Here is a 27,545-nt window from a genome sequence, read left to right as displayed (position 1 = left end):
CGGATGAGTGCCGTGCAGCGCTCGATGGTCCAGATGAATGGAGTGGAGGATGGCTGGTTGATGGACACCCCACGCAAACACGGCTACAGCGCCAACAAGGAGGAGGTGGAGTAATGTTTTGGGCTGGAATCATGGGGAGAGAGATTGTCGGCCCCTTTAGGATCCCTGAAGGCGCTAAAGATGAACTCCATAATGTATGTGGATTTTCTCAAACAGCACTTCCTGCCATGGTTCAAGAAGAAGAACCGTGTATTTCACAGCAAGATCATTTTTCTGCATGATAATGTACCATCTCATGCTGCACATAAAACATCTGCATCTCTGGCTGATATGGGCATAAAAGGGGACAAACTTAAGGTGTGACCCCCATGCTCCCCTGACCTCTACCCCATTCAGAACCTTTGGAGCATCATTAAAAGGAGTGTCTATGATGGCGGGAGGCAGTTCACATCTAAGCAACAGCTCTGGGAGGGTATTCTGTCCTCATGCAAAACAATTGAAGCAGAAACCATCCAAAACCTGACAAATTCAATGGACGAGAGAGTTCAGAAGCTCCTTTCGAACAAGGGGTCCTATGTGAAAATGTAACATCACCTAGAATAAAGTTTTGAGTTGAAAACTGTTTGATTTCAGTTTCTAACAACCTGCTAATGCTTATAATTTCAAAAATGACCATTTTTTTGGTCTTTATTAAAATGAAAAGGTTGATCGAAAAGTTTGGGGGATCTAAGAGTGTGGCAACCCAGTAGTCATGATTACTTCGAATTCTGACAATATGAGGGTCATGCTGCAGGTAGTGCAGCAAGAAGGCACTTATGTGTCTTGCGCATCTCGGAGCCCCAAAATTATTTTCCGGGCTAGATGCAGCTAAAAATTATTTTTAATTTTAAATCTGGTGAAGCTTATTATAGATGGCCTAATAGGATCAGTGCTGCACACTGCTACAAAGCCCAAATTATTTTCCAGTCAAGATACAGATAAACATGATTAGTAATTTGAAAGCTTAAAACGGTTGGTAGGGTGATTTTAACCAATCATCAAGCTTTTACTCTCCCCAGGATGACACAGGGGTAGAAAAGTCGTTTCAGATCCATGATTTGTTCATCTTTATGAACGTGAGTCTGTCTACATTATCAGTGGAGAGCCGCGTGCGCTTATCTGTCAGCACACCACCAGCAGCGCTGAACACACGTTCAGACAGAACGCTGGCTGCGGGGCATGACAAGATCTCCAAGGCGTAAGTGGCTAGCTCCGGCCATTTATCCAGATTGGAAGCCCAAAAAGAGCAAGGGTCCAGTGACACAGTCGTGGCTTCAATGTTTACTTGGAGATACTCCTGTACCATCGTCTCTAGGCGTTGACTATGTGTCAGACTTCTTGTCTCCTGTGGCCTTGCAAAGGATGGGCTAAAAAAGTGGTGAAATGATTCCGCAAAATTGATGTTACCAGCAGATACTGTGGTTCTGTTACGGTTTGAGTGCTGAACACTTGACGGTCCCACGGTTGGCAAGTTGGAACTGTGAGATTCACTACGTGCACCACTGGTATTTTGTGGAAAAGCACATGTAAGATTCTGCAACAGTCTCTGCTGATACTCCTGCATGCGTGCATCCCTTTCTATGGCAGGAATAATTTCTGCAAATTTACTTTTGTACCGGGGATCTAACAGTGTGGCAACCCAGTAGTCAGGATTATTTCTAATTCTCACAATTCGAGGGTCATGTTGCAGGTAGTGCAGCAAGAAGGCACTCATGTGTGTTGCGCATCCAGGAGCACCAAGTCCCTGTTGTGTTGGTGGCGAGGTAACAATCATGCTTCCTTCCTCTGTCCTCTCCCCCCAACCTCGCACAACAGAAATGTGATCAAGGTCTCCCTCATCTGATGAGTCTTCCATCAGTTCGTCCTCCACTTCTTCCTGGGCTCCTGCACCTTCCTCACTAGTTTGGCTGCTACCATGCGCCCTGGTAAAATCATCTCCCCCACCCTCACATGCCTGCCGCCTTGGTGCTGCCGACCGTCTGGACCTTGCAGATGTTAGCCCTTCCGCATACAACTCCTCCTCCTCTACTTCCTCCACCTCCTCTTGTGCCACCACCTGACTCCGAATTCTGTTTAACATGTGCTCCAGCATGTAAATCACCGGAATAGTCATGCTGATAATGGCATCGTCAGCACTAAACATCTTCGTCGCCATTTCAAAACTGTGCAGAAGGGTGCATAGGTCCCTGATCTGAGACCACTCCTCCAGCGTGATTTGCCCCACCTCTGAATCTCGTTGGCCCAGGCTATACGTCAGAACGTATTGCACCAGGGCTTGTCGGTGCTGCCACAGTCGCTGCAACATGTGCAGAGTTGAATTCCACCGGGTAGGCACATCGCATTTTAGCCGGTGAAGTGGCAGGCCCAACGACTTCTGTAGAGATGTAAGTCGCTGAGCTGCGGGATGCGAATGGCGGAAGTGAGCACACAGCGACCGTGCCCTCTGCAGAAGGCCATCTAGTCTGGGATAGTGGGCTAAAAATTGCTGGACAACCAGGTTCAACACGTGAGCCATACAAGGCACGTGTGTGACATTGCCCCGGCGAAGGGCCGCACCCAGGTTTGCAGCATTGTCGCACACGGCCTTCCCTGGTTTCAGGTCCAGTGGAGACAACCATTCATGAAATTGGTTCTCCAGAGCTGACCACAACTCCTCAGCTGTGTGATTCACATTTCCCAGACATTTCAATGTAAAAACCGCCTGATGACGTTGAGCCCTACTGCCAGCATAGTAAGGAGGTGTGCAGGATCCCTTCTGCGCAGTTAGAAAGCTTGTGGCATGACCAGACAGGCTTTGGGTGCAGGTGGAAGACCGAGAGGAGGTTGAGGAGGCAGAAGCAGTGGAGGAACTTTGACATAAAGAGGATTGACGCACAACTCGTGGGGACGGCAAGACTTGGACAGCAGCCCCTTGTCCTGCTGTCACCATAGTTACCCAGTGCCCAGTCAGCGACATGTAACGCCCCTGTCCATGCCTACTCGTCCAAGTGTCTGTGGTGAAATGCACCCTGTCACACACAGAGTTTCTCAAAGAAGCGGTGATGTTGTGTGCGACATGCTGGTGGAGCGCAGGCACACCTTTCTTTGAGAAGTAGTGCCGACTGGGCATCTGGTACTGGGGCACTGCGACGGACATAAGGTCTCGAAAATCCTCTGTGTCCACCAGGCGGAAAGGCAGCATTTCTGTAGCCAAGAGCTTGCAGATGGTGAAATTCAACCTCTTAGCTTTCTCATGGCTAGGAGGAAATGGTCTTTTACTTGTCCACATCTGAGGGACCGAGGGCTGGCTATTGTGCTTAGACGGGGTTGATAAGGGTGTCCCCGGCAAACTGCCGGTCTGTGAGGAAGATGCAGGCGGACATGTTAGGTTGCCTTGATCCAAAGGTGGTGCTATCGATGTCGGACAGCGCTCAAGACCAGCTGGTGTTACCACCTCCAAAGAAAATGATGACCTGCCAATCACGCTGGCTGTTGCGGGTAAAGAGGTGGCAGGTCTGCGCCCCAAAACAGGTGTGACTGCTGTCCCCCCAGTCACAGAGGATGAAGAGGCCGCGGATGCACAAGATATGGCAGACGGTGGTTGGCCCGGCCGGCTAGGGCGCATTGTAGCACACTGAGCTTCCCACTGCAACTTATGCTTCATGTCCATGTGCCGGTTCATGCATGAAGTACTCAAACTATGTATTTTTTGGCCTCTACTTAGCTTTTGCTGACAAATGTTACAGATAACACGAGTTGGGTCATCTTTATCGATCTGAAAAAATGCCCAGGCTATGCAAGGCTTAGCACCCATGCGACCTGAAGAGCCACCACGACTTGTGGTGAGAGGCAGAGTTGTGTTTGAGGATGCAGTTGTTGACGTGCTTCCAGTACTACGTCTCTGTCCAGGAAGGCGCAACCTGACCTCGTCGTCACTAGCATCTTCCTCCACCTCCTCTGCTGACCTCATCTCTTGGCTGACTGTGGGTTGACAGTAAGTGGGATCTCCGACCTCATCATCATCACCCTGTGCGTTATCACACCCGTCGTCCTCAGAGCCAACCTGTTCCTGCCCTGACAAAAAACTAAAGTTGTCGCTCCAATCAGGTATTTGAGTCTTATCATCGTCTTCCTCATTGTCTCCACCAACAGGAGTTACAGTTTGGGAATGAGGGTCTACATTATGGTCAGAACCTTCTGCGTCTGGTCCTGGATCCGACTCATAAAGATTCTGGGCATCAGTGCAGATCATTTCCTCGTCTGGATTCACAGAAGCGCTGGAGTCGACCTCTGATTCCCAGGCTATAGTATGAGTAAACAGCTCTGCAGACTCAACCATCTGTTCTACCTCATACTCAGACGGGCAGCTGGAGATTTGGGAGCTGTGAGGAAGCAAGTGCGATTTGGGTGACACCTTTGAGGACTGGAGTATTTGTGATGTTGAAGTTGATGTGGAGGAGAGCCCACTTAAAGGAGCACTTGATATCCGTTGAAGCACCTGCTGTTTTTGTGCCTCATCTGGAATTTGTAGCGATTGGCGTGGCCGTAAGAAAGGGATCTTATCACATTGTCCGCTAAAAGAAGTAGACATTTTAGTTTGGCTGGAAGATGGTCTTTCTTCTGCACCTACCCCACGGACACAACCTTTTTTCCCCTTCCCAACACGCCTATTCCCCTTTCCACCAGCAGCAGGCCTTTTTCCACTCATTTTGGTGGTTAACTAATTCACAACTCTGGAGTTGTTTGCACAAAAAAACAATGGATGGTAACCGAGCAGAGCTGAGTGGCCAAACTGTGGTATTAGGCCAAAACTATTGGCTGGGTTAGATGCAGAAAAAAAATATTTTTAATTTGCAACCTGATGGAGGTCAGTATAGATGGACTAATAGACCAAGTCCCACACACCGCTAGAAGCCCAAATATTTTTTCAGAGCTAGATGCAGAAAATTTTTTTATTCAATTTGCAACCTGATGGAGGTCAGTATAGATGGACTAATAGACCAAGTCCCACACACTGCTAGAAGCCCAAATATTTTTTCAGAGCTAGATGCAGAAAAAAATTATTTTTAATTTGCAACCTGATGGAGGTCAGTATAGATGGACTAATAGACCAAGTCCCACACACCGCTAGAAGCCCAAATATTTTTTCAGAGCTAGATGCAGAAAATTTTTTTATTCAATTTGCAACCTGATGGAGGTCAGTATAGATGGACTAATAGACCAAGTCCCACACACTGCTAGAAGCCCAAATATTTTTTCAGAGCTAGATGCAGAAAAAAATTATTTTTAATTTGCAACCTGATGGAGGTCAGTATAGATGGACTAATAGACCAAGTCCCACACACCGCTAGAAGCCCAAATATTTTTTCAGAGCTAGATGCAGAAAAAAATTATATTCAATTTGCAACCTGCTGGAGGTCAGTATAGAAGGACTAATAGAACAAGTCCCACACACTGCTAGAAGCCCAAATATTTTTTCAGAGCTAAATGAAGAAAAAAAATATTTTTAATTTGCAACCTGATGGAGGTCAGTATAGATGGACTAATAGACCAAGTCCCACACACTGCTAGAAGCCCAAATATTTTTTCAGAGCTAGATGCAGAAAAAAATTATTTTTAATTTGCAACCTGATGGAGGTCAGTATAGATGGACTAATAGAACAAGTCCCACACGCTGCTAGAAGCCTAAATATTTTTTCAGAGATAAATGAAGAAAAAAATTATTTTTAATTTGCAACCTGATGGAGGTCAGTATAGATGGACTAATAGACCAAGTCCCACACACTGCTAGAAGCCCAAATATTTTTTTCAGAGCTAGATGCAGAAAAAAATTATTTTTAATTTGCAACCTGATGGAGGTCAGTATAGATGGACTAATAGAACAAGTCTCACACACTGCTAGAAGCCCAAATATTTTTTCAGAGATAAATGAAGAAAAAAATTATTTTTAATTTGCAACCTGATGGAGGTCAGTATAGATGGACTAATAGACCAAGTCCCACACACTGCTAGAAGCCCAAATAATTTTTCAGAGCTAGATGCAGAAAAAAATTATTTTTAATTTGCAACCTGATGGAGGTCAGTATAGATGGACTAATAGAATGATGCTATGCCCAAAAGATTTTACTTCACTAGGTGCAGTAAAAAAATTGGTATTCTATACACAGGTGGTATATCTTGCAACACAGATAGGCTACTCCACTGACTAACACACTCTGCAATAGGCCAAAAAGGATTAGCTTTGCTAGATTCAGCCAAATGCTGTGAAAAAAACTTGCACAGCACTGGCACAGACCTGCCTGGCAAAAACTGATAGGAACTGATGTAACCTAGTCCTGAAAAGGACTCCAATTACAATTAGTCTTTACTCCCACAATCTATCTATTTAAGAGCACAGACCTGCTTGATAAAAGTCGTAGGAAATGCTGTAACCTAGTCCTTAAAAGGACTGCAATCACAACTATTCCCTACTCCCAAGCTATCTGTATATTTGTGCGAAAATTGGCTTGAAATTAACAAGGTATAGCGCACACAGCAACAGCGGTGCCGTCTAACACGCAGCTGCAGCAGTGAGAAAATGGTGGCGACGGGGAAAATGGCTTGGTCTTATAGGGCAAGGACATGTGACATACACTGCCAATGACACATGCCCTTGCTTGTGTGAAAAAAAGCACTTCGCTCCGTGTGTGCGCTGCTGATAGGCTGACAGATTGCACCTCCCCACTGCAAATGCGGGAAAGAGAAAAAAAAATGGAGATCTTCATTGTTCCTGCAGAGATCCATCCCCTGCCCCTCCCCCCACCCCGCTGTACACTCAAACTGCGTATTAACATTAATTTTCATCATTACTGAGAAAAAATCCAGTTATGATTTTGGTGCACGAACAGTTATCGAACATAACCTCGAACAGCCGAATTTTTCTCAAATTGTTCGTGTTCGCCGACCGGCTCGAACACCGCCCAAAACAGCTCGAATTTGAGATTGGCGAACAGTTCGAGTAGAACAACGCTCATCTCTAGTCCTGACCACTTTTAATCTGCCCCTGTTTGTACCATAGAACATATTCCCAAATATAAACGTGGAGGAGACAGAGAAAAAACCCTACGCAACAGGGAAGCATTTTGGATTTTTCTCCTCAATACACAAGTCCTCGCAGGATTAAATTTAAAATGAGAAATCATGTTACATTACGAACTATTTAGTAATTTTTTGTTCATATTTATGTATCCAATTGATGTATGTTTTTCTTCTTTCCTTTTTCTATTTCAAATGTTGTTTTTAAATTGCAGTTGCCTTTCCACAATGTTTTGTCTCTCATTTTGTTCAGTATTCAATATATTTGTTTGCCTTCTTGACAGGTCCAATGTTCAGTTTTTTTCAGATGACTTGTAATGAATTAATTATTCTAGCTGTGTAGCAACTTTAAGATCCCATTCTTCCTGGCTTTCATTTTATCAGATCGAGTTTAAGAATGCAGCAGTCTATTACGATCCTGGCATTGCACTGCTGGAATCCAGTGGCCAAAGGAGCACAAGCAGGAAGAGCAAGCGGTAGTAGAAGTTCTTGGAGACAGCAAGGAGTTGTAGGAAACAATCCGTAGATAAATTAGAACAGTCTGGGTAAGAATGTTCAGAAGCTGGAGACTGAAACTAGGCTAACAGCTAGACACAATACTCAAGCAATGAGTGAGAGATGCATGCGGCTTCAAGTAGGCCCAAACAGGAAACAAGATGGCTTTCGTATATTCAGAATATTCTATCTTGGTAAAGGGCAATTGCAGAACACAACAGCAGCCTCCAGTGATAAAGAGTGAAAATGCAGCACAATTATTAAAGTGAACAATAGCAGCCACTAATGGTAAAACTGTAGAAGGCAACCAAAATCCTGACATTATGTTAGTGTAGGGAGAACAATTGGGGTAGAAAGGTTGAACTGGATAGACCTAGGTATTTATTCAACCTACATTACTATGTTACTAAGTTAGTATTTCCAGATTCTGTTGCATAGATTGTATTCTATCAGTGATAGCAGGGATAGGTGTTTCTCTGGGAAAATTAAGAAGGATACTTGGATGGTACCCAGAATTTGCGAAGAATGGTGTTTATTTGGTTGAAGCGTTTTGAGAATTGTTGTATGAAACTTCTGCCACAAAAAGCAAATGAACCCAGTCATCCTGGAGATTACAAATGTAACATCTGAGATACTGCTCTAAGGTTTGGTTTGTATGTTCAGTATGACCATTAGATTGGGGATGGAATGTAGAAGATAAACTGACTTCAATGTCCAATGCTGCACAAAATGTGCTGCTTTGGTGAGTTGGTCTACTATTAGGATTGAACTCTTCCCCTTTGAAACTGGTAGTTGCACAATAAAGTCCATAGATCTAGAGCCCCACGGATGAGATGGAATTTTCAGAGGCTGCAATAATCCCATTGGTGATGTGTGGGAAGTTTTATACATGGCACAGGTGCTACAGGAAGATACATATTGTTCAACATCTTTTTGGCAATTGGGCCACCAAAAGAAATGAGACAGACATTCTTGTGTTTTTTGAATTCCTTTGTGTCCTTGCTAACTTATGGAGTCATGGATTAGTTTTAATCCTTTAAGTCTCACAGTTTCTGGAACATATATGCAATGATTATGAGTCCATACTTTATTTTGAAAGGTAAGAGATATATCATCTGGTGGATGTGTAGCACCCTGAGGATTCGGCTGCTACAGGGGTATTGCACCTCAACCCAGAGGTGTGATATTCCACTCCCGGGTAAGGATGGAGTGTGGACCTGAGCTCGGTAGGCTGCATGCACTACACACATCCCATTTCCGAGGAGCAGACCAACGGTACTCCCACTTAGAAATGTGCAGGTACGACCGAGTCTGTTCCTGGCTGGAGTGGGAGGGGGGTGGTACATCCCAAGTAGTGTAGGGGCAGATAGGGGGAGCAGCCTGGGTAAAGATAGGAGCTCATTGGGTGCTGGTCACCTGAGCTCACACATAGAGGGAGTATATAAGGTGGGCACCATCTTAGATCAGGGTCAGTCTGTCAGAGTAAGAAGCAGAGGTCCAGATGAGCCTGCAGAGAGAGAGTGGAGCAGAGAAGGAAAGACCCAGAGGGGACAAAGAGAGGACTCTGAGAACCCAAATTCAATCCCCGGGTGAAGAGTCGGCAATAGGGTACCGGATCCCAAACTGGTGGGGGCAAAAGCACACCCTAGCCAGAGACCGGAGGCCGTGGGCAGCGTCTGCCACGGCCACCCACCACATCCACCCCGAAGGCAAACCACGTGGAGGGTCAGGGAACCCAAGGCCAAGGGTCTCCCAACAGAAGGCCCGAGGGAGCTGGACCTAGGTGGATCACTAGTGGGGACGGCCAGAGGAAAGGACAGAAGGAGAGCTCAGGGTCACGCTCCGGACTTGTTTGGGGGTTTGCTGAATCCAGGACCTGGTGGACGCAGCACGGCTCGGGTGGTCACTTGAAGCTGGAGTGACCGGAACATCAGCAGTGAGTAAATACCCTAAACTGCACAACCCGACTCTGTCTTCTTTTAACATCTATGCTGCACCACCACAACCCCCATCCTCTGCACCTGACCCCCTGAGGCTATACCCCACCCGTTGGGGGTTATACTATCAAAAGCTGCACCAACACCATCAGCCTCAGCGGACCCTGCTGCAGCGGCGGCCGTAGTGACCGCAATACAACGGGTGGCGTAGTCGACATAAAGAACTTTATAACATCTGTAGGACTGCCACATACTCTGAGCTTGACACCCTGGGCACGGACCGGGTCACAGCCACTCGGAGACTACAACCCCCATCTGATCCGGCCCCGGGTATTCCCCTAAAGAATATGGCCCAGGGGGCGCGTCAGATGCAGAAGAATTGGGTCTGTCTCGTATGCTTCCGTATATCTTCCATCACATCTTTATGGATAACCCCCAGGAAGTTGGACTCAGGCAGTTTAGTTGTTGGTGGTGCTGCTGTAAAGGATCTTTGAAAAAGATACTAGATAATGCATCAGCCTTACCATTACAGGATCAAGTTCTGTAAGAGATAACAAAGTTGAATCGATTAAGAAAGAGGCTCCATTGAGCATGGCAGGGGAACAAACATTTGTCAGAACTCATAAATTCAAGGTTACGATGGTCAGTTAGAACAACAATTCGTTGAGCTGCTCCTTCTAGATAATGTCTCCAATCCTTGAAAGAAGCAATGATAGCTAAGAGCTCTTTGTTTCCCACATCATAATTCTTCTCTGACATGGTCAAACTTCTTGAGAAATAAGCACAAGGATGTAGCAAATCTTATGTTCCTGTTCTTTGTGATAGAATGGCCTCTACTGCATTGTCTGAAGCATCCACTTCTACAATAAAGGCATGTTCAGAATTGGGATAAATTAGTATAGGAGCTGTGGTGAACTTCATCTTCAGGCAAGAAAAAGCATCTTGTGCTTGAGTAGACCAAACAAGCGATATGCCTTTATTTGTTAATTCGGTGATTGGTGCAATTACACCTGAAAAATTCTTAATGAAACATCTGTAAAAATTGTGAAAGCCCATAAATCGTTGGACTTTTTTGGCGTTGGCAACTCAGTGATAGCTTGAATCTTGCTCGAGTCCATTTGCAATCCTTGAGTACAGATTATATAGCCACAGAACTGGATCTCTGTTAGATGCTCAAGCACAGTTTTCACATGATTCTGATGCTGTTCTGCAGAGTTAGAAAAGATTAGTATATCATCCAGATAAACTACTACATATTGATCAAGCATGTCTCTGAAAATGTCATGAACAAAATGCTGAAACGTTCCAGGAGCATTGCACAGTCCAAACAACATGACTAAGTACTCAATGTGCCCATAACATGATCTGAATGCCGTTTTCCATTCATCACCTGGTCTAACATGAACTAAGTTGTATGGCCCTCGAAGATTTAGTTTTGTGAACACTTTGCATGACGAACTCTGTCCAGCAACTCAGGGATCAAAAGCAGAGGGTAACGATTCTTTACAGTAATTTTATTCAATTCTCTGCAATCAATGCAGGGTTTTAAGGAACCATCTTTCTTTTTGACAAAAAATATAGGCGCACCGGCTGGTGATGAAGATGGACGAATAAACCCTTTAGCTACATTTTCATCAATGTATTCCTTGAGTGTTTTTAATTCCTGCTCTGCCAGCGGGTAAATGCTTTCTAAAGGTATTGTTGCTCCAGGTAGTAGATCAATTGGACAATCATATGGCCGATGAGGAGGGATTTTGGTCGGCATTTTTCTTCTCACCTACATCAGCAAATTTCTTATAAATAGATGGTAGTTTAGAAGATTGTTCAGGATTGTTTACAACTTCTTCATTTGGTGAAGCCTGTGGGGAGTGGACAGTAGATGGAAAAGACACTAGTTTGGTTTCCCAATTGATTGTGGGATTTTGAGTCCGTAGCCATGGCAACCCTAGGATTATTGGAAAGCTTGCTCAGTAGATGGCAACATTTGGTCACAAGTGCCGTGGGACTTTGATGAACGCATCTTCAACTCCCACCCCCTTACATTCACATGCCCATTGTAGGTACGTTTGGACAGGGATCAGCATGGACACTCTGACTGGTAATTGATTACGCAGCCTAATACCCAACAAACTATGATGTATGGTCTATTCTAGCAACTTTATATTCTACAATAATAGATTTCCTAAAGGAGAAAAAACATGGCGCTATCTAAGCGTAGTAAGATTTGATCAATTAAAAGGGTGAGTATCTATAGGAAATATCTCACCTGATGCGGTTGTGCAAACAGAGGCACAACTCCCGCTTGTAGTATGGGTGAATTTCCAAAAGACTGCAGCCGACCTGGTGAGGTAGGATTGAACCCTGAGGCAGGAGTATCCCACAACGAGGATGCCAAAAGGGAGAACCAGGTGATGGCGCTGTCTTTGCCACCAAGTGAGATCAAGGTGCAGGAACTTCAGGTTGCTTGTAAGTAAAAAAAATGTATTCAAACTAATCTAAAACAAATAAAAACTGTATACACAACGTATTTCGACTGTTTGAAGCCTTCTTCAGGTGTATGGGAAAAATGAATTTGACCCTTCTTTTATAGCACTTTGCCAGAGTGAGAGAGGGAGGGGTTACAAAAGAGGAAGAATGGTTCATCCAGCATTGTTCTTAGTTTTTTTCATATTTATACAGTACAGACCAAAAGTTTGGACACACCTTCTCATTTAAAGATTTTTCTGTATTTTCATGACTTTGAAAATTGTACATTCACACTGAAGGCATCAAAACTATGAATTAACACATGTGGAATTATATACTTAACAAAAAAGTTGAAACAACTGAAAATATGTCTTATATTCTAGGTTCTTCAAAGTAGCCACCTTTTGCTTTGATGACTGCTTTGCACACTCTTGGCATTCTCTTGATGAGCTTCAAGAGGTAGTCACCGGAAATGGTTTTCACTTCACAGGTGTGCCCTGTCAGGTTTAGTAAGTGGGATTTCTTGCCTTATAAATGGGGTTGAGACCATCAGTTTTGTTGTGCAGAAGTCTGGTGGATACACAGCTGATAGTCCTACTGAATAGACTGTTAGAATTTGTATTATGGCAAGAAAAAAACAGCTAAGTAAAGAAAAACGAGTGGCCATCATTACTTTAAGAAATGAAAGTCAGTCAGTGTGAAAAATTGGGAAAACTTTGGAAGTGTCCCCAAGTGCAGTTGTTTTCACACTTTTTTGTTAAGTATATAATTCCACAATTGTTAATTCATAGTTTTGATGCCTTCAGTGTGAATGTACAATTTTCATAGTCATGAAAATACAGAAAAATCTTTAAATGAGAAGGTGTGTCCAAACTTTTGGTCTGTACTGTATATACATATATATATATAGTCAGAAATTACAACATACAGGAGCGAGATGACACCAGGGAAATTACGCAATATCTCGCCATTGCCGTCACGCTGTCCGTCTTTCATCCAGAGTCGCGAGCACACAATCCAGACTACTCGCTACGTGGATATCGGCAAGCGACCAGTGAGCATCAGGCATCACACGTCGGGGATTCCAAAGACTGGAATCCGTGTTGAACGCCCTCCGTACGGTCACTGTCAGGTTCGCGATAGCCCAATTATTATTAATATTCGCTGCCACCACCACCCGAGTTTTAAATATAATACAGGCCTGGCCGGACGCCTGCGTTTTGGTAGCATATATGGCTTCGGGGAAGGGAACTATTACAGAACAAAAGAAACAGAACTATTATATTTTATATTTAATCCAAAAGGGAGGCAGTGTTTAAGAAAAATATATATAAGGATGTTACAAAGGAGACATTAAAATACATAAGCAGTTACACAAATAAAACAGGATAAACAGGTGAAACTTACACTATAAAGTTTGCTGTGACGACTCAGTATAGGTGGAGGGGAGACGCTCTGTTTACTTTTATCGAACAGGGTCCTCCGCTATGATAGACATATGCTCCCGAGCAAAGAACACGGCTTCAGCCTCAACAAACTATTTTATGCTTAAGGGAGAGACCCCCCTGTGATGACATCACAGGGGCTGGGATCCACCCTTCAGATTTGTATTAAAAACCTGTCTTTTGGGATAACTCATCGTGCGTTGGTCCCAGAAGCCCAAAAGTGATATCATGTTTTCCCTTATGATATTATCTTTGGTTAAATACCACACATCGCATAGCTGCAGTCTGCTATTCTGGTGTTTTTGTGCTACAGCTCCCTGATTTTGCTTACAGCCCTGGAAAACTACATATACACTCCTGGGCTGATTTGGTCACTAAACATATGGGTCCCGTTAATGTCGGACCTATGGACCGCACAATATTTCATATTTCATATCGGAGTCCACCAAATCATTGTAGCTATCATGGGCTCCACATTGGAGGGCTCTGAACTTCTTCCGGTAAACCTCCGGAGTCAGCTGGTACTTTCTTATCAGGGCCTGCTTGATGGCCTGATAGTCTCCATTTTGTCCTCGAGGGAGAGAAGCAAACACCTCCAGGGCTTTTCCTCGGAGCCATGAAGTTAAGTACCTTGCCCACTGGTCCATGGGCAGCTGATACTGCCTGCAGGCCTTTTCAAAGCCTCGCAGAAATGTGTCCAAGTCCCCATCCTTTTCCATCACAGGGAAATGTTCAGGACGGGGTTTAAAGCATTTGGCACTGTTGGACTCACAGGTCTGCATGGAGGATGACTCCTTCTGAATCCGGGCTAGCTCCAGCTGATGTTGTCGGTCAGCTTGTGCCTGGCGCTCCTCTCGGTCAGCTCGGGCCTGGCGCTCCTCTTGGTCTGCTTTGGCCTGTTGCTCTGCTCGCTCCTGGAACTTCAGGATCAGCTGCAGTCGTCCGTCAAGATCATCTGCGGCGAGCTGCTCCAAGGCCATCTGCAGGTGGGGGTCCACACTACCCTGGCTACAGGTATGGCTGGCAATCACAGGTGGGACCCCTGCAGCAGTGCCATCCAGGCCTTCACTGGCCGCCCCATCATCAGGGCTCTGCTGTTACAAAGGAGACATTAAAATACATAAGCAGTTACACAAATAAAATAGGATAAACAGGTGAAGCTTACATTATAAAGTTTGCTGCGACGACTCAGTATACATTGTGTGCAGAATTATTAGGCAAATGAGTATTTGATCACATGATACTTTTTATACATGTTGTCCTACTCCAAGCTGCATAGGCTTGAGAGTCAACTACCAATTAAGTAAATCTGGTGATGTGCATCTTTTTATTGAGGAGGGGTGTTGACTAATGACATCAACACCCTATATAAGGTGTGCTTAATTATTAGGCAACTTCCTTTCCTTTGGCAAAATGGGTCAGAAGAGAGATTTGACATGCTCTGAAAAGTCCAAAATTGTGAGATGTCTTGCAGAGGGATGCAGCAGTCTTGAAATTTCCAAACTTTTGAAGCGTGATCAGCGAACAATCAAGCATTTCATGGCAAATAGCCAACAGGGTCGCAAGAAGCGTGTTGGCCAAAAAAGGAGCAAAATAACTGCCCATGAATTGAGGAAAATCAAGCGTGAAGCTGCCAAGTTTTGCCATATTTCAGAGCTGCAACGTTACTGGAGTATCAAAAAGCACAAGGTGTGCGATACTCAGGGACATGGCCAAGGTAAGGAAGGCTGAAAAACGACCACCTTTGAACAAGAAACATAAGATAAAACGTCAAGAATGGGCCAAGAAATATCTTAAGACTGATTTTTCAAAGGTTTTATGGACTGATGAAATGAGAGTGACTCTTGATGGGCCAGATGGATGGGCCAGAGGCTGGATCAGTAAAGGGCAGTGAGCTCCACTCCGATTCAGACGCCAGCAAGGTGGAGGTGGAGTACTGGTATGGGCTGGTATCATCAAAGATGAACTTGTAGGGCCTTTTCGGGTTGAGGATGGAGTGAAGCTCAACTCCCAGACATACAGCCAGTTTCTGGAAGACAACTTCTTCAAGCAGTGGTACAGAAAGAAATCGGTGTCTTTCAAGAAAAACATGATTTTCATGCAGGACAATGCTCCATCAAATGCATCCAACTGCTCCACAGCATGGCTGGCCAGTAAAGGTCTAAAAGAAGAAAAAATAATGACATGGCCCCCTTATTCACCTGATCTGAACCCCATAAAGAACCTGTAGTCCATCATAAAATGTGAGATCTACAGGGAGGGAAAACAGCACACCTCTCGGAACAGTGTCTGGGAGGCTGTGGTGGCTGCTGCACGCAATGTTAATCGAAAACAGATGAAGCAACTGACAGAATCTATGCATGTGACTCGCCCCCTGGGCCGTGGGGCACTCGGATCCGGGCAGTAGGGAACGATTGGGGTAGTAGTGGCAACCTGGTTCCGTGGCTCAGGGTGGTCCGACGTGTCTGCTACGTGCTGTTGGTATGTTCGACTACGCCACCCGTGGATTGCGGTCAGTGCGGACCGCCGCTGCCAGGCAGACTGCTGGGGCTGATTACATAGTTACATAGTTTATAAGGCCGAAAAAAGACAAGCGTCCATCCAGTTCAGCCTATTTCTTGTGCACTGCAGCTATTCCGCAGCGTTGATCCAGGGGAAGGCAAAAAAAAAACATGCGGTATAGGCCAATTTACATCACTGAGGAAAAATTTACTTCCCGACACCAATCTGGCAGTCATATTAAATCCCTGGATTAATTAACTATCACTAAGCATAAAATGTAATTGTATTGTTCTTAAGAAAGGCGTCCAGGCCTCTCTTGAACTCATTAAGTGAGTTGGACATCACCACTTCCTCTCCCAGAGAGTTCCAGAGTCTCACGGCTCTGACCGTAAAGAATCCCCTTCTATGCTGGTGCAGGAACCTCCTTTACTCCAGACGCATAGTGTGCCCCCTCGTCTTTGTCACCATCCTTGGTATAAACAGGTCATGGGAGATATCTCTGTACTGCCCCCTGATGTATTTATACATGTTTATGAGGTCTCCCCTAAGCCTTCTCTTTTCCAACGTAAATAGGCCTAATTTTGACAACCTCTCTGGGTATTCTAGTCCCTCCATTCCCTTTATTACCTTAGTCGCCCTCCTGATGATGTATGCAGCTGGGATAGTGTGACACCCCATGGGAAGAATGCGGCCCCAGGGCAGTATGATGGAAGATGGGGGTGATGGTGACGAGAGTCCCAGTGCCGTTAGTGCTGGAGGAGCAAGGAGCACACAGACTACAGGTTGCAGTCCAGGGTCTTTACTAGAACAGGTAAACTGACCCACAAACAGTCCCAGCTAGGAGGGGACCTGGATGTCTGAGAGCAATTGGGAAAGTGGCCCTGGTCAGTGTGAGGGTGTAGGCCTACCGTGCTTTCTGCGCTCCTTCTGGCTATCTCCTCCTTATAGGGTAACAGCCCACGTTTCCTAGCTCTCCGTGTATTTTCGCCTGTATGGCCTGCAACGTGGGTTCCTTTCTGCTCCCGGCCTGGTACGGCATTGCTGGTCCCTTCTATTGTGGCAGGGCCTCCAGGCTTCTTAGGCCAAGGAACATACAGTCCCCTGCGGACTGGTTATCTGCTGCAGGACGTGGAACCCTCACAGCCTCAGACACCAAAGTCTGGTAAATTGAGTTCTTTGTCTGCCAAGACAGGCTCACTTCGCCTCTTGTCTCTGGCTTGTGGCTCTCCTACTGCCACACTTCCTCTTAGGGTGCAATACAACTGTCCCTCTCTGCTCTGGGACACGTCTCAGTCCTGAGACAGGTCGTCCAGTTCTCCCTAACCCTGCCCCCAGTTCCAGCTTTTATAGGGGCAGCCTGCTCCCCCTACTGGCCTGAGACAGGAGGTATTGCATGCTAATGTTCCCCTGACTAGAGAACCTCCCCCTTGCTCTCAGACACAGCTTTATTAGATTTTGTGTCATCCAGGCCAGGGTGACACACATGGAAGGCTTTTGAGTGTCATCATAAAGAAAAGGTGCTATGTTGATCACTAATTTTTTTGTTTTTTGTTTTTTTCATGTCAGAAATGTTTACTTCTATATTTTGTGCACTGATATTGGTTTACCTGGTGAAAATAAACAAGTGAGATGGGATTATATTTGGTTTTATTAAGTTGCCTAATAATTATGCACAGTAATAGTTACCTGCACAAACAGATATCCTCCTAAGATAGCCAAATCTAAAAAAAAACCACTCCAACTTCCAAAAATATTAAGCTTGGATATTTATGAGTCTTTTGGGTTGATTGAGAACATAGTTGTTGATCAATAATAAAAATAATCCTCTAAAACACAACTTGCCTAATAATTCTGCACACAGTGTAGGTGGAGGGGAGACGCTCCGTTTACTGTTATCGAACAGGGTCCTCCGCTATGATAGAGATATACTCCCGGGCAAAGAACAGGGTTTCAGCCTCAACAAACTATTTTATGCTGAAGGGAGAGACCCCCCTGTGATGACATCACAGGGGCTGGGCTCCACCCTTCAGATTTGTATTAAAAACATGTTTTTTGGCATAACTCATTGCGTGTTGATCCCAGAAGCCCAAAAGTGATATCATGCTTTCCCTTATGATTTTATCTTTGGTTAAAGACCACGCATCGCATAGCTGCAGTCTGCTATTTTGGTGTTTTTGCTCTACCGCTCCCTGATTTTGCTTACAGCCCTAGAAAACTACATATACATTCCTGGGCTGATTTGGTCACTAAACATATGGCTCCCGTTACTGTAGGACCTATGAAACGCACAATATTTCATATTTCATATTGGAGTCGATCTGGCTATGGCTGGTGGCCGGGAATTGTTTTTGAGTGCCTTGAACTTAATGAACCATTTCCTCTTTCTTCCAACCTCTGGCCTGGGAGAATGTGTCAATCTATCTCAGCTCTGTGTTAAGAGGAAATACATTTGCATTTTAGCTTGTAACACTTCATGGCCGGCATGTTTGTGTAAGGCCTTTTGGCTGTGGGTGATAATTTGCAGGAAGACACAGTATAATTGTCATCTCTGGACAAACACTACAGGAGAGGGCATGGGAGAAGGGGCTAATATTCTGCTAATATGTTCCTGACATTAATATGTTCCTGACATATATATATATACATACAGTGGGTACGGAAAGTATTCAGACCCCTTTACATTTTTCACTCTTTGTTTCATTGCAGCCATTTGATAAATTCTAAAAAGTTAATTTTTATCTCATTAATATACACTCTGCACCCCATCTTGACTGAACAAAAACAGAATTGTAGAAATTTTTGCAAATTTATTAAAAAAGAAAAACTGAAATATCACATAGTCATAAGTATTCAGATGCTTTGCTCAGTATTGAGTAGAAGAAGCCCCCTTTTGAGCTAGTACAGCCATGAGTCTTCTTGGGAATGATGCAACAAGTTTTTCACACCTGGATTTGGGGATCCTCGGCCATTCTTCCTTGCAGATCCTCTCCAGTTCCGTCAGGTTGGATGGTGAACATTGGTGGACAGCCATTTTGAGGTCTCTCCAGAGATGCTCAATTGGGTTTAGGTCAGGGCTCTGGCAGGGCCAGTCAAGAATGGTCATAGGTTAGTTCTGAAGCCACTCCTTTGTTATTTTAGCTGTGCGCTTAGGGTCATTGTCTTGTTGGAAGGTGAACCTTCGGACAAGTTTGAGGTCCAGAGCACTCTGGAAGAGGTTTGCTCTCTGAAGCTCAGCCACAGTGATCTTGCGGTTCTTCTTTACCTCTCTCACCAAGGCTCTTCTCCCACGATTGCTCAGTTTGGCTGGATGGCAAGATCTAGGAAGACTTCTGGTGGTCCCAAACTTCTTCCATTTAAGGATTATGGAGGTCACTGTGATCTTAGGAACCTTGAGTACTGCAGACATTCTTTTGTAACCTTGGCCAGATCTGTGCCTTGCCACAATTCTGTCTCTGAGCTCCTTGGGCAGTTCCTTTGAGCTCATAATTCTCATTTGGTCTGACATGCACTGTGAGCTGTGAGGTCTTATATAGACAGATGTGTACCTTTCCAAATCAAGTCCTATCAGTTTAATTAAACACAGCTGGACTGCAATGATGGAGTAGAACCATCTCAAGGAGGATCACAAGGAAATGGACAGCATGTGACTTAAATATGAATGTCTGAGCAAAGGGTCTGAATACTTATGACCATGTGATATTTCAGTTTTTCTTTTTCAATAAATTTGCAAACATTTCTACATTTCTGTTTTTTACAGTCAAGATGGGGTGCAGAGTGTACATTAATGAGAAAAAAAATGAACTTTTTAAAATTTACCAAATGACTGCAATGAAAGAAAGAGTGAAAAATTTAAAGGGATCTGAATACTTTCCGTACCCACTGTATATATATATATATATATATATATATATATATATATACAGTACAGACCAAAAGTTTGGACACACCTTCTAATTTAAAGATTTTTCTGTATTTTCATGACTATGAAAATTGTACATTCACACTGAAGGCATCACAACTATGAATTAACACATGTGGAATTATATACTTAACAAAAAAGTATGAAACAACTGAAAATATGTCTTATATTCTAGGTTCTTCAAAGTAGCCACCTTTTGCTTTGATGACTGCTTTGCACATTCTTGGCATTCTCTTGATGAGCTTCAAGAGGTAGTCACCGGAAATGGTTTTCACTTCACAGGTGTGCCCTGTCAGGTTTAATAAGTGGGATTTCTTGCCTTATAAATGGGGTTGGGACCATCAGTTGTGTTGTGCAGAAGTCAGGTGGATACACAGCTGATAGTCCAACTGAATAGACTGTTAGAATTTGTATTATGGCAAGAAAAAAGCAGCTAAGTAAAGAAAAATGAGTGGCCATCATTACTTTAAGAAATGAAGGTCAATCAGTCCGAAAAATTGGGCAAACTTTGAAAGTGTCCCCAAGTGCAGTTGCAAAAACCATCAAGCGCTACAAAGAAACTGGCTCACATGAGCACCGCCCCAGCAAAGGAAGACCAAGAGTCACCTCTGCTTCTGAGGATAAGTTTATCCGAGTCACCAGCCTCAGAAATCGCAGGTTAACAGCAGCTCAGATTAGAGACCAGGTCAATGCCACACAGAGTTCTAGCAGACACATCTCTTCAACAACTGTTAAGAAGAGACTTTGTGCAGCAGGCCTTCATAGTAAAATAGCTGCTTGGAAACCACTGCTAACGACAGGCAACAAGCAGAAGAGACTTGTTTGGGCTAAAGAACACAAGGAATGGACATTAGACCAGTGGAAATCTGTGCTTTGATCTGATGAGTCCAAATTTGAGATCTTTGGTTCCAACCACCTTGTCTTTGTGCGACACAGAAAAGGTGAACGGATGGACTCTACATGCCTGGTTCCTACCGTGAAGCATGGAGGAGGAAGTGTGATGGTGTGGGGGTGCTTTGCTGGTGACACTGTTGGGGATTTATTCAAAATTGAAGGCATACTGAACCAGCATGGCTACCACAGCATCCTGCAGCGGCATGCTATTCCATCCGGTTTGCGTTTGGTTGGACCATCATTTATTTTTCAACAGGACAATGACCCCAAACACACCTCCAGGCTGTGTAAGGGCTATTTGACCAAGAGGGAGAGTGATGTGGTGCTACATCAGATAACCTGGCCTCCACAGTCACCAGACCCGAACCCAATCGAGATGGTTTGGGTGAGCTGGACCGCAGAGTGAAGGCAAAAGGGCCAACAAGTGCTAAGCATCTCTGGGAACTCCTTCAAGATTGTTGGAAGACCATTTCCGGTGACTACCTCTTGAAGCTCATCAAGAGAATGCCAAGAGTGTGCAAAGCAGTCATCAAAGCAAAAGGTGGCTACTTTGAAGAACCTAGAATATAAGACATATTTTCAGTTGTTTCACACTTTTTTGCTAAGTATATAATTCCACATGTGTTAATTCATAGTTTTGATGCCTTCAGTGTGAATGTACAATTTTCATAGTCATGAAAATACAGAAAAATCTTTAAATGAGAAGGTGTGTCCAAACTTTTGGTCTGTACTGTATGCATTCACTGGGAAATATCATTTTAACGTTTTACAACCTTATCTGGCCATGTGCTCTGTGACACATGCATACAGTGCTGAAAAGACATGGGAACAGCATGGGAAGGAACCCTAGAAGCATCTCTGACTCCCAGGTTTCTGCGTAAAAGTGTGCCCATGCACCTGTCATTGCAGACTTGCAACAATCACTGTCCATGTCCTTGTCCCACCGCAGCATTCAGTTCTCCCTACCCCATTCTTTGGAATGCAAGTGCAAGTATGCAGCCAGACACCCACCCACCCACAGGCTGCAATACTATACTGCCACATTTTTGGACAGCTGCTTGCACTTCAAATGTGACATTTTAGGCTTGTGGAGGTGGAAGCTGTCCACAACCTCATGCCGGCGGCTGGGTGTCCATAATCGGTCCCTAGCCGCCACTATTTCTCCTAGTGTTGTCTCCGCCTTCCACAAGCACAGGTCCCACAACATTACCCAAGCCCTCCCCAGTGGATTTACTGGGATGGACCGCCTGGCCACAAATACATGGTCAAATGAATGTGGCTAGGGACGGTACGGATCCAGTCCACAGCTTTTTTTGCTGAGAGTTGTATTTCACCACAGTCATATTCTTTAGCTTGGTGAAAGGACTTGGGAAACCATATCTACTCCATCTGTCTTTTCTCCCAGGAAGTCCTCTAAAGCGGCTTGCACTTGAAATGTGGCCTTTTATGCTCGTGGAGGCAGAAGCTGTCCACAACCTCATGCCGGTGGCGGCCGGGTGTCCATACTCGGTCCCCAGCCGCCACTATTTCTCCTGGTGTCGTCTCTGCCTTCCACAGGCACGGGTCCCACAACATTACCCGTGCCCTCCCCAGTGGACTTACTGGGAAGTACCACCTAACCACAAACACGTGGTCAAGTGAATGTGGCCAGGGACGGTGCAGAGCCAGTCCACAGCTCTTTTTGCTGAGAGTTGTATTTCACCTCAGCCATATTCTTTAGCTTGGTGAAAGGATTTGGGAAACCGTATGTACTCCAGCTGTCATTTCTTCCAGGAAGTTCTCTGTAAGGAAAATATTAATATCAGGAAAATTTCCTTCCATCTGCGTGACACACATGTTCACCCCCTCCCTCACCCACTCCTTCTGCCAGCACAAAGCCCCAATTAACGCACGACTGATAAATAGTTATTCACACACGGCCAGGGAAGAAGTGTTAAAACTTTGTTAGGGAACCAAGCCTCTTGTCTCTGAGAGAGCAGGGAGTAATTACAACCGCAGGCTTGCACTAATTTACGTGTACTTGTGAAGACTAGATCCCGAGCCTCAAAGGAAAGTTTGTAGATGAACTGACTCCGATATTAGTTATGAAATAATATGAGTTCTATAGGTCCGACAGTAACGGGACCCATATGTGTAGTGACCAAATCAGCCCCGGATTATGTAGGTTGGCTTTCCAGGGCCGTAACCAACATCAGGGGGCCATAGTGCAAGAACTCCGGAATAGCAGACTGCAGCGATGTGATGCGTGATGTCAAAATAAAGATAAAATCATGAGGGAAAATATGGCGTAGTTTACGAGCTTCTGCGATTAACGGGCGATGAGTTATCGCAAAAGTCAGCATTTCTAATAAAAATGTACAGGCTGAAGACCGGCCCACATGATGTCACCGCAAGGGGCGTGTGGCCAGGTCTCTCCTTAGGTATAAAGTTATCTAGGGGGAAGACAGAAGCACTCATTGCTGGGGGTATAAGAATTCTATGCAACGGGTCCTGTTCAAATAACAGCAATCTGGAGAACCCCTCCTCCCACTATATTGAGTCGTCACAGCGAACGTTATAGTGTAAGTTTCATTCTTTATCTTTTATTTTATGCAACTGTTTATGTATTTTAATGTCCCCTTTGTAACATCCTTGTATATATTTTTCCTAAACACTGCCTCCCTTTTTGGATTAAATATAAAATTTAATAGTTCTGTTTCTTTTGTTCTGTAATCGTTCTCCTCCCCGAAGCCATAAACGCTACCGGGTTGGTTCCTGACCCGATATCAGTCTTTTAACGGACTTGTATCAAATGAGGACTGGTGGCAGCATACCTTCTGGGGGATTTGAGGAAGGCTGGCAGTGACGGTCAGAGGTGTGGATATATATTACTGGCGCGGCCAGGGAAATATATATATATATATACCGCCCTCAATGCAGAGGGCCTCAAATACCCACTGGGCTACAGGACGGCCTCTCCGGCGACCACTCGCTCTAGGTGCAGTACCTTGACTGACCTGAGAGGCGAGGGGGCACCAGAGAGCTGTGCCTGTATCGTGGCGTGACGGATTGGTGACGTGTAAGGGACAACACACACCCCCACAGTGTCTTCCCCCGCTGGTGGCATCTTCCTGGCACTACTTACTCTAGGTGCAGTACCTTGACTGACCTGAGAGGTAAGGGGGCGCCAGAGAGTGGCACCCACCGGCCGGCAAGTTTTCCTGACAAATTGGTGGCAGCAGTGGGATATTACAGAACATCAGTGGCTGGATTGAGCAATCATTCCTTTCACTGAAAACTTGCACGGTTCTTGCGAGAATTCTGTGCAGAGTTTTAAGAAATCAGACTCAGTGTTTTAATATTTTTTATCTGGGACATTATCATACGTGTAGCAGTTGAATTCCCTCCCCTTCTCTTGTTTTTCTGTCCTATCTTTTATTTGGCAATAATGACTACACGTGGAGAGCCCTGGTATCACCAGCAGACGAAGACCACTATCACTGCCCTCTGTGAGCTGAGGCAGATTGACCCCAAGGGCAAAAGCAAGGTCCAAATGATTGCTGAACTGTTGCACGGTGATGCAGAACCTGTCCGACAACAGAGCCCTGATGATGGGGCGGCCAGCCAAGGCCCGGATGGCGCTGCTGCAGGGGTCCCACCTGTGATTGCCAGCCATACCCGCAACCAGGGTAGTGTGGACCCCCAACTGCAGATGGCCTTGGAGCAGCTCGCCGCAGATGATCGTGATGGACGACTGCAGCTGATCCTGAAATTCCAGGAGCGAGAGGCTGAGAGAGCTGAACGCCAGGCACAAGCTGACCGACAACACCAGCTGGAGCTAGCCGGATTCAGAAGGAGTCACCCTCTACGCAGACCCGAGAGTCCAACAGTGCCAGCTGCTTTAAACCCTGTCCTGAGCACTTCCCTGTGATGGAAAAGGATGGGGACTTGGACACATTTCTGCGAGGCTTTGAAAAGGCCTGCAGACAGTATCAGCTGCCCACCGACCAGTGGGCAAGATATTTAACTCCAGGGCTCCGAGGAAAAGCCTTGGAGGTGTTCGCTTCCCTCCCTCGAGAACAAGATGGAGACTATGAGGCTGTCAAGCAGGCCCTAATAAAAAAGTACCAGCTGACTCCGGAGGTTTACCGGAAAAAGTTCAGAGCTCTCCAACGTGGACCACATGACACCTACAGCGATGTGGTAGACAGGCTCAGAACCAACTTTGAGCAGTGGATCTGAGGACTGTCAGTCACCACCTTTGAGGACCTGAAGGATCTGATGGTGAAGGACCAATTTCTTCATCTTTGCCCAGTGGATGTGAGACAGTTTGTGCTTGACCGGGAGCTGAAGGAAGCCGCCAAAGCAGCCCAGATCGCGGATACCTATGAGGCCAACCGTACACCAGAGGTGCGGAAGTCAGCCACCGCCAGCTGGAAAGAGGGTAAGCTGACAACCACCCCAAGTGTGCCAGCCAGCCGGCCCTCAGTGGGTCCTGCCCCTTCTTCCAGAACCTGGACTGCATTTGACTCCCGTAAGTGCTGTACTTGTGACCAAACGGGTCACAACAGCCTTGTCTGCCCAGAGAGGCAGAAGATGAACCCCACACCTGAGGCCCCAGGGCCTACTGCAGCCATTCTTTTTGTGGGTGGGGCGTTTGGCCGGGCCCGGGAGAACTTACAACCCTTTACCGTGGGAAACACAGTCACTGTCGGCCTTAAGGACACTTGCGCAGAACGCACCCTGATCCGCCCTGAGTTTGTGTTACCAGAGGAACTCATTCCTGGGAAGACCCTGACTGTCACCGGGTTTGGGGGTGTTCGCCGTCCCATACCGATGGCCCGAGTTTTCCTGGACTGGGGTGCGGGGAGGGGGTTAAGGGAAGTGGGGGTGTCGGAGAATCTCCCCATTAATGTGCTATTGGGAACTGATCTGGGACGGTTGGTTACCCTATACATTCCTGACAACCCTCCCAGATCTGATATGTCATGTAATACAACTGTCAGTAATGTCAATGTGATGTCTAATAAAAGTGTGTGTTGTGATAAAGGGGAACTCGGCCACCTCACCCCGCGGGGTGATGCTGCTGAGGATCCCCTAAAGCGAGCCAGTATAAATGCTAGGGGCAAGGGGAGCAGGCACAGACACCAGGAAGTAGGTCGTCCCGTGCAGGTGACCAGTGTCACACCAGATGGTAACATGGTCAGTGGTAGCTGCCCCATGACTAGCACGGCTCCAGAGGTGATGTGGAAGGATGGGGAGAAACACGGGGATCATAGGGAAAGTGGTCCCGTGCCGATGACCAGTGTCACGACGGACAGTGACATGGCCGGTCATAGCTCCCCCTTAGAGAGCACAGCTCCCAAGGTAAAGAAGATGACAGGTAAAAAGGTAGGCCCCACAAATAGGCAAGGTAACAGGAAAGTGTGTCCCCCTGTCTGTCAGGAGAATAGGAGGAAGGTACCCATAGCCTGTCAGAGGTGTGGGGAAAATGTATCCCAAACCAGTCAGGGTGATCGGAAAGCTGGACCCACAGGTTGGTGGGCAAGTGGATCTGAGGCTTGTCGGATCAGCTGGAAGGGTGGGCCAGGAGGTGGGCTCAAGGGGCGATCTGGAAATCACCCCTTATGCCACCTCAAAGAGGGGGAGATGTAAGGAAAATATTAATATCAGGAAAATGTCCTTCCATCTGCGTGACACACATGTTCACCCCCTCCCTCACCCACTCCTTCTGCCAGCACAAAGACCCAATTAACGCACGACTGATAAATAGTTATTCACACACGGCCAGGGAAGAAGTGTTAAAACTTCGTTAGGGAACCAAGCCTCTTGTCTCTGAGAGAGCGGGGGGTAATTACAACCGCAGGCTTGCACTAATTTACGTGTACTTGTGAAGACTAGATCCTGAGCCTCAAAGGAAAGTTTGTAGACGAACTGACTCCGATATTAGTTATGAAATAATATGAGTTCTATAGGTCCGACAGTAACGGGACTAGAGATGAGCGTTGTTCGACTCGAACTGTTCGCCAATCTCAAATTCGAGCTGTTTTGGGCGGTGTTCGAGCCGTTTGGCGAACACGAACGATTTGAAAAAAATTAGGCTGTTCGAGGTTATGTTCGATAACTGTTTGTGCACCAAAATCATAACTGGATTTTTTCTCAGTAATGCTGAAAATTAATGTTAATACGCAGTTTGTGTGTACAGCGGGGCAGGGGGAGGGGCAGGGGATGGATCTCTGCAGGAATAATGAAGATCTCCATTTTTTTTTTCTCTTTCCTGCATTTACAGTGGGGAGGTGCAATCTGTCAGCCTATCAGCAGAGCACAAACGGAGCGAACTGCTTTTTTTCACACAAGCAAGGGCATGTGTCATTGGCAGTGTATGTCACATGTCCTTGCCCTATAAGACCCAGCCATTTTCCCTGTCGCCACCATTTTCTCACTGCTGCAGCTGCGTGTTAGACGGCACCGCTGTTGCTGTGTGCGCTATACCTTGTTAATTTCAAGCCAATTTTCGCACAAATCTACAGATAGCTTGGGAATAGGGAATAGTTGTGATTGCAGTACTTTTAAGGACTAGGTTACAGCATTTCCTACGACTTTTATCAGGCAGGTCTGTGCTCTTAAATAGATAGGTTGGGAGTAAAGACTAATTGCAATTGTAGTCCTTTTCAGGACTAAGTTACATCAGTTCCTATCAGTTTTTGCCAGGCGGGTCTGTGCCAGTGCTGTGCAAGTTTTTTTCACAGCATTTGGCTAAATCTAGCAAAGCTAATCCTTTTTGGCCAATTGCAGAGTGTGTTAGTCAGTGGAGTA

At 45.6% G+C, this 27,545-nt stretch overlaps 1 pseudogene; it reads left to right on the top strand.

Annotated features, from left to right (window-relative positions):
* The first annotated feature begins 11,833 nt into the window (after positions 1 to 11,833).
* On the top strand, positions 11,834 to 26,690 carry LOC141155466 (uncharacterized; annotated as a pseudogene).
* Positions 26,691 to 27,545: the final 855 nt, after the last annotated feature.

The sequence above is a fragment of the Phyllobates terribilis genome, unplaced genomic scaffold, assembly GCF_046119375.1.
Source record: "Phyllobates terribilis strain yellow unplaced genomic scaffold, ASM4611937v1 Scaffold_7__3_contigs__length_470593459, whole genome shotgun sequence".
Taxonomy (NCBI): Eukaryota; Metazoa; Chordata; class Amphibia; order Anura; family Dendrobatidae; genus Phyllobates; species Phyllobates terribilis.
This window is presented reverse-complemented; position numbering and strand designations above follow the sequence as displayed.